Genomic DNA, 14,347 nt, shown 5'->3' with positions numbered 1-14,347 from the left:
ATGACATTTTGATCAGCAATATCCATTATCACATTTATTTTGAATATTAAATATTTAGTATGTGATTTTTTACATTTTATCACATTTATTACTTCAATCTCGAATATCAAATATTCAACATTTGGAGGGTGTGGATTATAAGCTTATAGCTTCCTACACAAAAGAACTAAAATAAAATTTCTATAAACTAACCTCAAATGTTATATTTGTTATTTGTTCAATCGACTGAGCTAACACGTTGTCATTTAGATTGAATGATGGAAGTGTTTTTTGTGATAATGATAGCGTTTGTTCTGTTTGTTCGACACTTTGTTTTATTTGAACTAGTCCAGAAATGTCAAACAGTCTAATGGCTTAATTCTTATTTATTATGCATAAGGCGCTTACAGATGTCATCTTACGCGAAGAGACTAAAACCCTAATGTTGAAATTTAACCCGTAGTACTGTTAGATATGTGTAACTATAGATAATGTTATACACAATGACAAACTGATAAAACGATTCACAACAACCTTTATGAAGCTGTGAGAAACAATACTTAAAATGTAACACGTGAAATTGTATGTGCTTTATATATAAATATTAATTTCATTTTGTAGTATTCAACCTCGCTAATCATTTACAAGATTGATAAGTTTTATTAAGAATATTAATCCTTTGTTTATAAGTGTAGTACCGGGTAATACTCGGCTCTCCGTGTCTGCATTTAAGAAACAAAAATCGTTGTCTCATGTCAGAAAACCTTATTTTACAAACTCTATTTTATAACATATTATTTGCTTGCAAATCTAACATGTTAACTTTATGAAGAATCGATGCAATAAATACTCATGCATCGAGTGATCAAATAACATATACATATAGCAAATATATATATAAGTTAAGGTAAATGATATGAACGACACAAGTAGAAATATACATTTCCCACCATTGGGGATTCGGAGCTCAAACAACGAACAGATACATGTTGATATTTAGACAGCAATAAATCATAACGAACCATGAAAATGAAATAATGATTTTGAAATACTTGACGCATATTTCTCCTCAGAAAAATATATCCAATAACAATTTTTATTTTTGAAAATTTTAAAAGCTGCATCTCAAGAAAAACGTCCATTCGAGACTACTTGCCATGGCATTGATAGTTATGACATAAAATAGTATAAACCTGCAAATAATCAACTTTATGAGAAACATGTATATCAATCATAACTATAAACCGACATTTACAATAGGATTAATTTAAAAAGAAATCCTACTGGTCGTCTTATAAGGCAAGGTTTAAAGTGTTTAGAGTCTTAATTTGATTAACAAATGAACTTTTATAATCTTATGTTATTATAAATGCTTAGAATTAATGAGTTTTCTTGATTCGAAAATTTAATTGTAGTTATTCGTCAATTTGAATGATATGCTAAAGCTTTGTTTCATATTGAATGTTAAGTTATTTGTAAATTTTAATGAAAATATACATAAATATAGCCACCTAATTCACGAACTTCTAGTGAATGTTTATATGGACTTTAATAAATGCAAGTTCATAGAATACTTAAAGTCAACTGGAATGGGAAACTATACTTTGCATTACTTTTATTTTTACACTTAGGACACATGGCATAACTGTCGAACTGAAGAGTTTTAAAATTATATGGCGAATGAAATTAATTGTTTAGGAATTCTTGTGTTATGTCCAAAAAAATTAAAACGATATCATTTGAAAATATGCAATTTCTCATCGTCAACTTATCGCGAAATGTGTAAAAATATTTTCTCTTGTTTTAGAGATGATAATGCATTTTCATTATCATAATAACAAATGATATTAACTCCAGAAATAATTAAAAATCGGTAACCGTTTTGGATTTTTAACAAAGAATAATGCTTAGTTTTGAAATAAGGTTAAGGTAAAGACAAATTTTAGGGTATTGAATTAAATATGATTACATTAATATTTAACGAACAACTGTTGAATCAGTTTTGAATATACATGTAAACAATTTACACACACGCACGCCGCACGCACGCACGCACGCACAATTTCATGAAAATTAGCATGAACCTATAGGCATGCTGCTTTAAATTAATTGTTTCCAAAAATACAAGGATTGTCCAGGCAATTGCAATCGACGTAAACCTGTCTTTTATCTAAATACTCATTGCTGCTGCGTTTGTTCAAGTGGCAATATAAGTGGTAATTTGTAATTTTTGTTTATTATGACAATGTCTTTTTAAAGTATTCTTTAACCGACATTTTTGTGTTTCTTTAAAAAATAAAACTTTGAACATTTCATAAAACGCTCTCAACAAATAAAATAAGAGAACTGTAAACAGTGACAGTGATATATATTGGCGAGATACTCTCTTGGGCCCTTTTAACATAATTTGTTTCAGAACAAACTCTGAAACAAAATCATGTAACGCAATATTTTGCTGTTTTATTCATCATTTACATGTAAATTTCAAATCAGAACAAAAACTTTCAGCCTTCAATGTAACAATCTACTTTTGTAGTAACATAGTCTTGAATAGGAATGAAACAAAAATCATGCAGAGGCGAAAACCTTTTGTAATTTAAAATGATTAAAATATTTAATATATTGATATACATGTAAAAAGATGTTATTTAAATGCTCTTTGCATCTTAATATACTGGAAAAAGGGGAAATTATTTACACAGTAATATGTAAGAAGTTTCATGACATAGTTTCTATAGTGAAAAGCAAACCTTTAAATGCTTTGAAACCATAACCATTTTTTTCATTGTAAATTTATTTTTTCAGCAAATAGAACACATACGTGCATGTAAACTGCAGAAAGTATTGATGAAAATATTTTCTTCAAAGAATCATAAAAAAAAAACACAGACAATATATTGGAAAAAAGAGGTGACATTTGAAGGAATAAAATGCTTCTAGCTCATTTATAGAACTATATTTTCTTATGGCAAATAACAATTTCTCACGAACGGGAGTTTTCCCAGGTTGAACAACTATCAAATAAATTTTAAAATAAACTCGTAACGGTGAAATATGTGACATATCTTTCTGTTCAGCGATAAATAAACACGTTTAGTGTCTAGGAAAATCGTACCATAATGTAACGTATTCTTTACTGAATATCTAACACAAGAAGCTGTACACATGTAGACTATAAGACATATATGGTATCATTGTAGCAAACGACAAATATTTAATTGTAAATGTTACCAACTTGTACAATGTCATGACATTAGTTTGTTGTTTGGTCACTCCTGTTAATGTTATTATGCAACTTTCCAGCTTTACTCGTGGAGGAAGGTTTATTATTTTAAGCAAAAACTATTTTACTGATACGACTTAAACGACTCAGCCTAGAACGTTGCCATATCAAGAGATAACTTAAATTAGTCCATAGCAAAATGACGAATAGTAAAGTTTGTCTGTGTACGTGTGCGCGCGTGTGCATTATAATGCAATATAATACCAATTTAATGATCGATGCAAACATTTCTTCATTGTTCATTAATACTTTTTCTCCTTGGATTTATTATAATTTTATGTCCAAACAGTGAATTTTGTCAATTATATAAATGATTTATATTTTTTAGAGTAAACTGATTAATGTTATCGTTTGAGTCATAACCCAACATCAAGAAATACATTGACTTTCTAGTCACACCTATTAGGTAAATAAATTTCTTTTTTTTAACCTTATGATATAATTACAGATTCATAATTGCTGTCACTATTCATTTAATGATGCTATATCTACTTTATCTATCTTTAAAGCTGTACAACTTCAGTCATTTGAAGAATATCCTTAATAATCCATTTGTCCATTATCATAAAGTTCTCAAAAACAACGCAAAGCATATGATTGTACAAAACTTGAGCTATGGATGACGAAATGAATAAAGTCTGACATTATTGTCCCTTAATGTATTGTAAAGATTAACTTTTTCATGAAATGCGTTCTTTAACATGCGAGCTTGACTTTCAAAAAGAATTTGTTTTACAATAAAAACACAAGATTTTGACATCAGATCATTAAATAGGAAATGAGCAAAAAATAATTCTCGGAAACATCATAAAATGAATGACAACCTGTAGGTTATAAAAAGAGATTTACAATTTGTGTTGCAAATGGAAATGATTCCCAAAGGAGTAAATGCAATTTTCTAAAATCCCCCAAGAGTCCAATAGCTTCCTATATGACAATCATTTAAAATAAATTACAAGAATGCATCATGAATAGATCTCCATGCAGAAAGTAACTCCTAATTGAATAAATCTTCATTAAACATTATTATTCAAAAGAAATTTAATTATTCCAAAAAAATAATGACCTACAAATCTACAAACAAAACTGCTTAAAGTTAATGCAATTTTCCGATCAGTAAACACGTAAACATTGCCTTGAACATATGTAGGCAACGCTGACATTCATGCTATGACGTGACATAGAGTCACATTATATCTATCTATGTTAATGGCAATCATTTTTTTCTTTTTTATTTTTCAATCATAATATACAAATATTAAAAATCAAAGTATTGAAATACATATTAAAGTATAATTTCCAATCCATGTAATCAAATTATAACAAATATATTTGTAACTCAAAATCTTCTTATAAATATTTTTTACATATCGAATTTTCACCAAATAAACAGCTAATTTCTATTACTTTGAAATCATTTCAACACAATCATTCTAATGAAGATTCTTCTGCGCATAGGAAGAAATGAAAAACTTAAGTTGAAACATAGCAATAGGTCAACAGTGTGCAATCTAAATATTGAATTTTTTTCACAAAACAAAGTGTTTGCATACGGTTTCGTAATTTACTGTTTTCTGATATTATAATTTACAAAAGACCTAAATGAAAACTAATTTCGTTGGTCTATGATTCATCAATCAAAAGTTTAAAATACATTACATTTAGTCATTTGAAACAGTAATAAATACATTTTTACAATATACATGCAGTTGAAAAAATGTACAAAACCTGTTGCCGAAAACTTCAAGTTATCTTTGTCATAAAGACGCGTTTTACTGGAAATTGCAATTGTATAGGAAATTAAATTAATTCCAGTGGGATCTTATCTAATTAAAAGAAAATCCCGTAGCGTTCAGCGGCCTGTCTTTCCATAAACTATTAAAATACAGCACAATTTCTTTGAAATAACGTGATAAAAGCACGTTTCAATGTTTTAAAAACAATCAGGTTTGCAAAATCAAATAAATTGATGTAGCGATATCACGACATAAACACTGTATATCGAAAAGTGATGAAATTAGTTAAGAATAATAACCAATTTTGCTAAAATATTTTAATTAATGTATAAATGTAACATGCACTTTCTCCACATGCTTAAAACTTCAATTTTGTTATACAGCACAGATGAAATAGGTTTTGCACATTTAAAAGATGTACCATGATATTTACTCTTTACCTTATCATTAATATACCTACTCTTATATCATAATTTACACTCCGTATTAATGTAAACATTGATTCACAAGAAATCACTCTTTCATATTTTAAATATAAAAACAATCATACCAAAATTGCCGATTGCAAATAAAGGATTTCTGATGACATATAGTGACTTAGATATTGTTATGATTTAAAGATGATTTCAACAGTTTTCTTTCAAATTGTACGTTTTTAATCATTTTCATTTTAGAACTTATTCAACGTCTGCAACATAAGGAATATTTTAAATCAATTTGTCACATAAGACTGAAGATTAATTTGACTTAAGAATTGAGTTGATGTTCGGTATAAGTTAGGCCTTGCCTTAAATGTTTTGTTTCTAATTTATTTTCAGTTAAAGAAAATTTCATCTCAATTCATATGAGGAAGCTGTATTTTCATGGTCCAAAGAAATGTTCGAATGAAATGTGTTGCTATTAAGATTTTAACGGTGAAATACTTTTCAGCTGTTTTAAAAACAATTGACTTCTTAAATGTAACATACGATTATATCATGTTTGATTCACTGAATAAATAAATAAAAGTTCATATAAACATAAATTAGATGGTCTAAAAGTGAAACACATTTTTCTTTGTTCAGAGAAAAGTAATGTTGTGTTTATTCCCCTTTGACTCAACGGTGATTTAGTTTTTATTGCAATCTACATTTAAATGTTTGTAAAGCGTTCTTAGCACACACAAAAACAACACTGTTTGCATATAATTACAGCACTTTTGTTAATTTCAGAGGAAAAGATTTTATAATTTCCATTGGAACTAAATTGCTGCTGGGGATAGATAATAATTAACCTTACTGTCCATGAACAGGCACAATTAAACCATGATACCTGCAATATCTTTAACCGTTTGTCAGCTTTTAATGTTTCCCATTAATTTCAAAACAAGAACAAACAATAAATGCAATAAAATGAATTTGCATTTAACATTAATAAAATATTGCTAATATAAAAATATTATCAAATCTTTGATCATAAACTATTTTTACTTATCCATGATATCACGTTAAATAATAAAAAATGTCTGGCAGTCCTTAATGAAACCAACTGAGTTCCCTGGTTGACGGAGGGATATGGGGGTGTAACAATGTTTGAGAACGCATGGGGTGTTTTCTTGTTTAGAACTCAACTATATTGTCATATATCTGTAACATTTATTTAGACAAACACATTGCCAACACATTTTTGTTTTGTTGAAAACCTTTGATATATGCCATGTAACAGTGATTATTATTTCAAAAAGAATTATCATAAACGTCATCAGTTTTATAAAGAGCAAAATTGAAATTGAATTTTGAAATCAAATGGAATTGATTCCAATAAGATTTGTACATGTTCTTGTAATTATCTTAGCAGCCAGTTGATTGTAATTTTATGAAAACTTAAATCGTTATATAATTATATACTAGATAGGCATTTAATGTTTTAAGAGAAGAAGCCAGTAGATGAAGCATTTGGATTAAGTCCAAATGTTGACTAGCTCAACAGTGCTCAATTTTCAGTCCAAAATTATAATTAATTTGGCATTTTCAACATGATCAAAGATACATGTATCTAAATGTTCATATAATTTTTTTGTGATTTAAATTAACATATATGTATGTTATGAAAGGGTCCCAATAATTCCAGCTACCGTATACAATATTTTTTATTATTTGAATTGATGTTTGAAAAACGATGTACACAGGCGTGTTATTATATGCATGTATTGGTCTTACAATTTGAAATACTTCAAAGGCCTTTATCATTTTTTAGTGTTGATTATTCTATACTAGACTGACGGTCTCATACATGTAGCTCTTGTAAGGTAATAATTTACTTTTCTTTAAGAAAAGCGAATTAGAACGGAGATTAAAATTATAATAACATCTTTACGTCAGCATCATAAAAACTATTGCATCGTGATTTATGAAGCTAAGCGAATTTCTTAAAATTCAATTGAATTAAAATACTGTAATAAGAAATTAGGATTGTTGAATATTAACCAACAAGATTGGAACTCGTAATTGTTTCCCATAGGAAATTGACATTTCAATGCTAATCTAATTGCTAACGAATTTACTCAAGGCTATGTCTCAGTTGTTCAAAGAAATCTTCTAAGGCAAAATATTCACATTTCTCTTTGGTGCACTTTTATACGCTTGTTTTAATCGAAGAGAAAACATATCAACGACCAGTTTCTTTTAACATGTTAATATTAAAAACTGTTGCTTAGATGTTTAGAACATTTATATACATTTTTCATTATTTTCCCTGCAGAAATAAATACAGTGCCATCAACCCTCACAAGAAACAGAAAATGAGAACAGACATCTTACAAGAAACAGAAAATGATAAGAGACATCAAAAAAGCAAGGCCAAGATCACGGAGCGCAGCTCCGGCACAAACCAGTCACACCAGCAGTATTCCCAGAACTACAAGGGCACCATTATAATACGTTATAAATAAAAATGTTAATTCTCTTCTGTTTGAAAAAAAAATATTTGACGTTTTAGTAAATTCATATTAATATTATCATTGGTACAAGTTTATGCCTAGATATAAAAAACATTGTTATATTCGTTGACAACAAAATGATATGAGTTATTTTTACAAAAGGCTGTTCAATATGAAAGCAATATTTTCTGTTATTCATTTAATTGAATTTACTCATTTTTATGTAACAAAAATATACCTTACACCATACGTTTTGTTCCAACACAATCTTTTACATTGAATAACTATTGACAAAGAATTATTTACAACATCGGCGGAGTAAAATTTGCATTCAAACCTTATCAGATGTAAACGTAATGCACTCAAAACTCAAGTATCTGGAATTAATGTGATTTCATATTGAGCTACATGTAAGAGGTTAGAATGATTGAGTCTAACTACTTGTGGGAAAATGCATGTCACTATGAAGATGCCATTAAGCCTCATTTAATAATCATCAATGATTGGGAAGAGACAATATCTCAGCTAATGACTCTTGTAAAAATGCTAGTTCGAATTAATCCTAGAAAGAAGATTGCACAGGATTTTAAAGGCTTTTCTGGAATATTTAAAAGCCCGACTTTATCGGTCTTATGTTGACATTTCAACCGTATCATCCTCTAGTCTAAAATAAAAAAACAAAAACTTTAGAATGACTGTAGCTACATCAGCATGCACTTAAATTACAAATAAAAATATATCATATATGTAATATATGTTTTTATACATATAGAAAATAAACCCTTTGGGAGAACCCCCAAAAGACAAATTGAAAATGTAGCAGACTCGATGTGTTTTCCGTTTGGTTAACAAATTCTGGAACAGCTCCATTTTTGTTTTGCTTGCAGTGGGATATTTCAATTTTGGAATGTTCATGCTAGATTTTATCATGAAAATTCACTTACATTACTTATTACCTATGTTCCTTTCAAAATCCTGACGGTTTATTTCAAGGAAATAAGGTTGTATTCTAACGTTTATAATTAATTTAGGAAATAAACATGTACTCTGAGATTTATTTAACTCATTATATAGACTTGTTCTAACTCACTTAAAGCCTAATCAGTAATTTATTCGGCGCCGTCTGACCAGTAATTTGACAGTTAGTCGTTAAACACAATCACACATATCATTAATTATCGCTTATAATGCCAGCTAATAAATATTTCCTTCCCGGATTTCTGCAATTAAAACAATAAAATAACAAACAATTTTGACAATTCTGTAACTGCTTTAATTTAACCAATTCCAATAACAGTAGTATAATGTTGTCTGTATGTATAAACCATTATCAGTGAATGATTTATATTTTGAAAAGATTAGATTTGCACATCTTATACATTCGCATTCACATGTTTTGAAAATATTACCGAGTTCTTCAAAAGTAACCCCCTTAAATAAACGGTCATTGCTAAGAACTTGTTGACAATGCTTACTTTTATATATTTTCATGCTCGACTGAAATATCATTTAAAGATTATAATATATGAACGTATGGCAGAATTTTGCAGTGGCAATATGTTAACAGCAAAATTATGTTGACAGATGCTTTATGTAAAGTAGATTGTGTGCGAAAAAACCACATCGCAGTTATTTTTCAAAAATAAGTTCAGAAGTCTAAATTAAACAAATCCATGTGAACACAAAACGTTCAAATAAAACAGCGCGGTTTTCCCTGATATTTTATTCCCAAAGCAACAATTAAAAGAAGTATGTCTAGATTGATATACAGTCAGTCCTCTGGGAAATAGTAAAATATTTTGATAAAACATTTGTATTCAAAGCACTTAAATTACGAAATCTGTTTTACTCTCGTATTGAGTTTTGATGAAGTTTTATTTCCATCTATCAGAATTCACTTTATTTGTTACTCCAGATTTTAAAAAAAGTATTGCCTTGTTTCCTGTCAGGTATGAACGCTATTTTTTGATATTGAAAGAAAACAGCTGATGCTTTCAAAACGTAATACATGCATATGTAGGTTAATATTGTGGGGAAATCATGTTAAATATAGATTTCTACATATATAAATGATATGGACATACATGTATAAACGTATTTGTATTTGGCTTCGAGCCTTCGACCACTGTGGGAAAATTGGTATCTCGCGACCTTCAATTTGGCATTAATTTTCTCATCCTGCGAGTGCCAGACATACATGGCATCAACCAACTACTTCAACATAATTTTCCTTTCATTACATACCCATAAATGTCAGGCAAAAAAGATTTAAATTTACTGACCTTCTATTAGTTATTTCACAAATACATATAAGCTGTCAACCGCCTCCGTTGTCGAGGGGTTAGAATCGATGACTTCTAATCCAGTTATCTCTGGCGTGGATTCGATCCCCGGGAGATGCTTTGGTAGTTTCGCGCGGAGGAAGGTAGTCTAGTACTGGTGTAACTCTCCAGGAACGATGGTTAGGAAACTACCCGCCTAAATGACTGAAATACTGTTGGGAAAAGGCATAAAATGAAACAAACAAACAAACAAAACATATATGCTGTCCAGAAATAAGTTTGATGAATAAAGGCTGACTACATTAGCTGGCAAAAGAGAGACTCCACGCCCTCAGTATTATCTAGATATCAACCATTTGATATCAAATTAATTACGAGAACATTTTTCGAAGCAATGTCACTCTTGATATATTACATATATTGCTTCATGTAAGATTTAGATTAGTGTTATAGAAATGATAAATGTCGTGGTACATATAGTGCAAATTGGAACAAGACAGAACAGTTTCTTTATTTAAATTGCATGTAAATGACATAAGAGCAAAGCATATCAATATGTATAATTAATATTAACTTATCTAGGATGATGTTTATCAATATCTAGCATCTTGTATCATAGTTTGGGGACATTTCTGTTAAAAATGTATCAGAGTTAAATCATATACATACACATGCACAGTGCATTAACTGGAGTGCAGGTATTAGTTACCCGCACTCCAGAGCATGTCCATTGATTGGAGCATTTTTGCTGGGGTGTACTTATTGTGCCGGCAGAGAAATTTCATTGGTGTTTAGTTGTCAGTGCTGTTGTGAGTGAGTGTGTTTACGATCCTGTCTGCGTGCTTGTGTGTGTGTGTGGGGGGGGGGGGCACACTTGCGGGTACAAAATAATGCGATACTTATCACTTTCTTTCACAGCCTTTTAAACAATATACACTGTACCGTGTTTTTTGTTTTCTTTAAATATCACTCCCAAGAACATTAATCGCACATTCTCTAATCGGCATTTTTCAACAATTGATGCTTTTTATAAAACATCTAAAACACGGAATTGAGAAATGAAATACAGAATTGTTCTGACATCTGTGACTTAGGGATCTTTTGATATACGTATATGTGTATGTTATACCACTGTATATAAATTTTTGCCGCTAGAATAAAAATATAAGTCAGAGAATCACTGCGCCTGTATGTTTCATATGTGTCAATAAAGCGTAAGATTTACTTTATACTTATTTTTGACAGCCATCACAAATATAAAACGAGCAAAATCAGTAATTTATAAAGGTACAAATATAACTGTAAACGATTCATTACTTATTCCAAAGATCTTGAATTAAGAAATCTAATTTGATATTACCAATGTAACCACACAATGTGCATTTCCATCATTTCATGTTTATATATGACATATAATATCACTGTTGAATATTGATAAGGAACATTTTGTGTGTTTGTAAATAATATTTTAACTTATCACATAAACCGCGGCGCAGGAGTGTAATAAAGCCATTTAATAAAAACGATATTACACTAGTCAATATTACACTAGTGTAATAACACTTTGACGTCACGTAATTTGCGCTATAAACATAGCGTTAAAGCGCGCTAATGTTAGCGTTACACTATCGGCGCGTCAAAGAAAAATGACTCTTGTTAACAGTTTACCGTACTTATTTTATATATGTGATAAATAGAACATTATATTCGTGTAGATTCAATACTAAATTTATTGAACTCGTTGAATAAAACAATATTATGCTCGCCAGAGGCTCGCATAATATGATTTTATTCAACTCGTTCAATAAATTTAGTATTAAACCTACACTCATTCAATATCCTCTATTTAAATGATGTATCAATAATTGATGAAATACTCAAATTATCATTTCTTTTCACATCAATCATGGAATAATCACTTCAAGAGACAAATGCCTCTACTAATACGTCGTTGACTAATTGATTTCAGATAAAAACCTATTAGACGAGTGTGTACTATATAAAACTAGATATCAAGCATCGCAGAATGGTCAGAAGGCATATTTTAGCTATTTATACAATTATTCTGAAACTGTAAAGAAACAAACATCTTTTTTTATTCAGACATTGTATCTACAAGAACAAAATACCTTTTTGTGCCAGGTACCAGTAAAATTCGAGTACGCTCGTCAGGTTTGTCTTAAACTATAAATATTTGAACGTTTATAAAACAAAATCGGACATGACCCTTAAAATGATAAATGGGTCAATTTTGGTATATAATATTTACTTTCTTGTAAAGTGAATGTTTGGCCTATATTCTTTACAACTTTAAATAGTTTGAATATTTTAAATATGAAACACTTGTAGTTATCTTGTAAAACTAATATAGGATATTCAAAATGTATAGTTCAAAGCTTATTTTGTATCATTATACCGCTTGAAATAACATATAGTACATCTTTCCAGATTGCTCAAATTAAAAGATGACGGTTGTCACATAGCCAATAAAAATGAGTAATAATTACTTTATTTTGATTTTCCTGCATTATTTTTAAGGCATAAATTATATGTTGTGATACGCTCTCAGACCTAAGCACTCCATGTACCATGTTCTTATTATTCACTGCCAAACAGATGATTCAACAAAATATCATTTTGATCTGCAATATCCATTATCAAATTTATTTCGAATATTAAATATTTAACATGTGATTTTTTACATTTAATCACATTTATTGCTTCAATATCGAATATCAAATATATAACATTTGGAGAGTGTTGATTATAAACTTAAAGCTTCCTACCCAAAAGAACTAAAATAAAATCTGTATAAACTAACCTCAAATGTTATATTTGTTATTTGTTCAATCGACTGAGCTAACACGTTATCATCTAGATTGTATATGGAAGTGCTTTTTGTGATAATGATAGCATTTGTTCTGTTTGTTCGACACTTTGTTTTATTTGAACTAGTCCAGAAATGTCAATTAATTATTATTTATTATGCATAAGGCGCTTACAGATGTCATCTTACTCGAATACTCTAAAACCCTAATGTTGACATTTAACCCGTAGATATTTGTAATTATGGAAAATGTTAAACCGACAAAACACTGATAAAACGAATCTAAACAAACTTCATGAAATTGTAAGACTGAAACCATATTTAAAATGTAACACGTGAAATTGTATATGCTTTATGAGCAATAATATTATTTTCATTATGTAATATTCACCCTCGGTAATGACTTAAAAGATTGATACAATTAATTAAAAAATATAGATCAATCCTTTGCTTATGAATAAATGTAGTAGTGAGTAATACTCGGAAAAACATTCATCCGATAATTACTGCCATGACATTAATAGTTAATGTTTGTATCTTATTATATTGTATTTTATTATAAACCGATAATCAACTTTAGGAAAACCTGTATATCAATCAATTCTATTAACTGACATTTACAAGAGAAGTCATTTTAAAAGAAACCCCACTAATCGTCTTAATAGGCAAGGTTGATTATGTAGAAAACCTCGTTTGGATTAACAAATGGATTTTACATAATATTCCTTTTTACAAATGCTCATAATTTATGACATTTCTTTATTCGAAAATTTAATTGTAGCATTCATCAAAATGAATTATGCATGTATGATATAGCTTTGCTACATACTGAAAGCTTAGTTTGGTGTAAATTCAACTGAAAATTTATTATTTATAATTAAAGTCACATAATTCACAAACTTCAACACATGTATAAATGAACTTGAATAAATGCAGGTTCATATATTCTTTAAGTCAACTGGAATAGGAAACTATAATTTGCTATACACGTTTATAACCCTTTAGTTGTAGAAGAGTCAAAAAAGGGATATATCGCAGGAAACATGGCATAATAGTGAAACTGAAGCGTTTAATTTTTTTTATTGCGAATGGAATTAATTGTTCAGGGATTCAGTGTAACTTTAGTGAATTGTGGTGTTATGTCAAAAACCATTAAAACGGTATCATTTGAAAGGATGCAATTTCCCATCGTCAACTGATCGCAAAATGTGTCAAATATATTCTCTCTTGTTTGAAAGATAATAATGCATTTTCATAATAAAAAAAACTAAATTTAACGCCGGAAATAATTGAAAATCCGTTATTGTTTTTTTTTGAAAAAGA

This window comes from Ruditapes philippinarum, unplaced genomic scaffold (genome assembly GCF_026571515.1).
Source record: "Ruditapes philippinarum isolate M1 unplaced genomic scaffold, ASM2657151v2 ctg1257_1_1_1_1, whole genome shotgun sequence".
In the NCBI taxonomy this organism is placed as follows: Eukaryota; Metazoa; Mollusca; class Bivalvia; order Venerida; family Veneridae; genus Ruditapes; species Ruditapes philippinarum.
The sequence above is the reverse complement of the archived record's forward strand: the minus strand, read 5'-3'. Positions refer to the sequence as shown.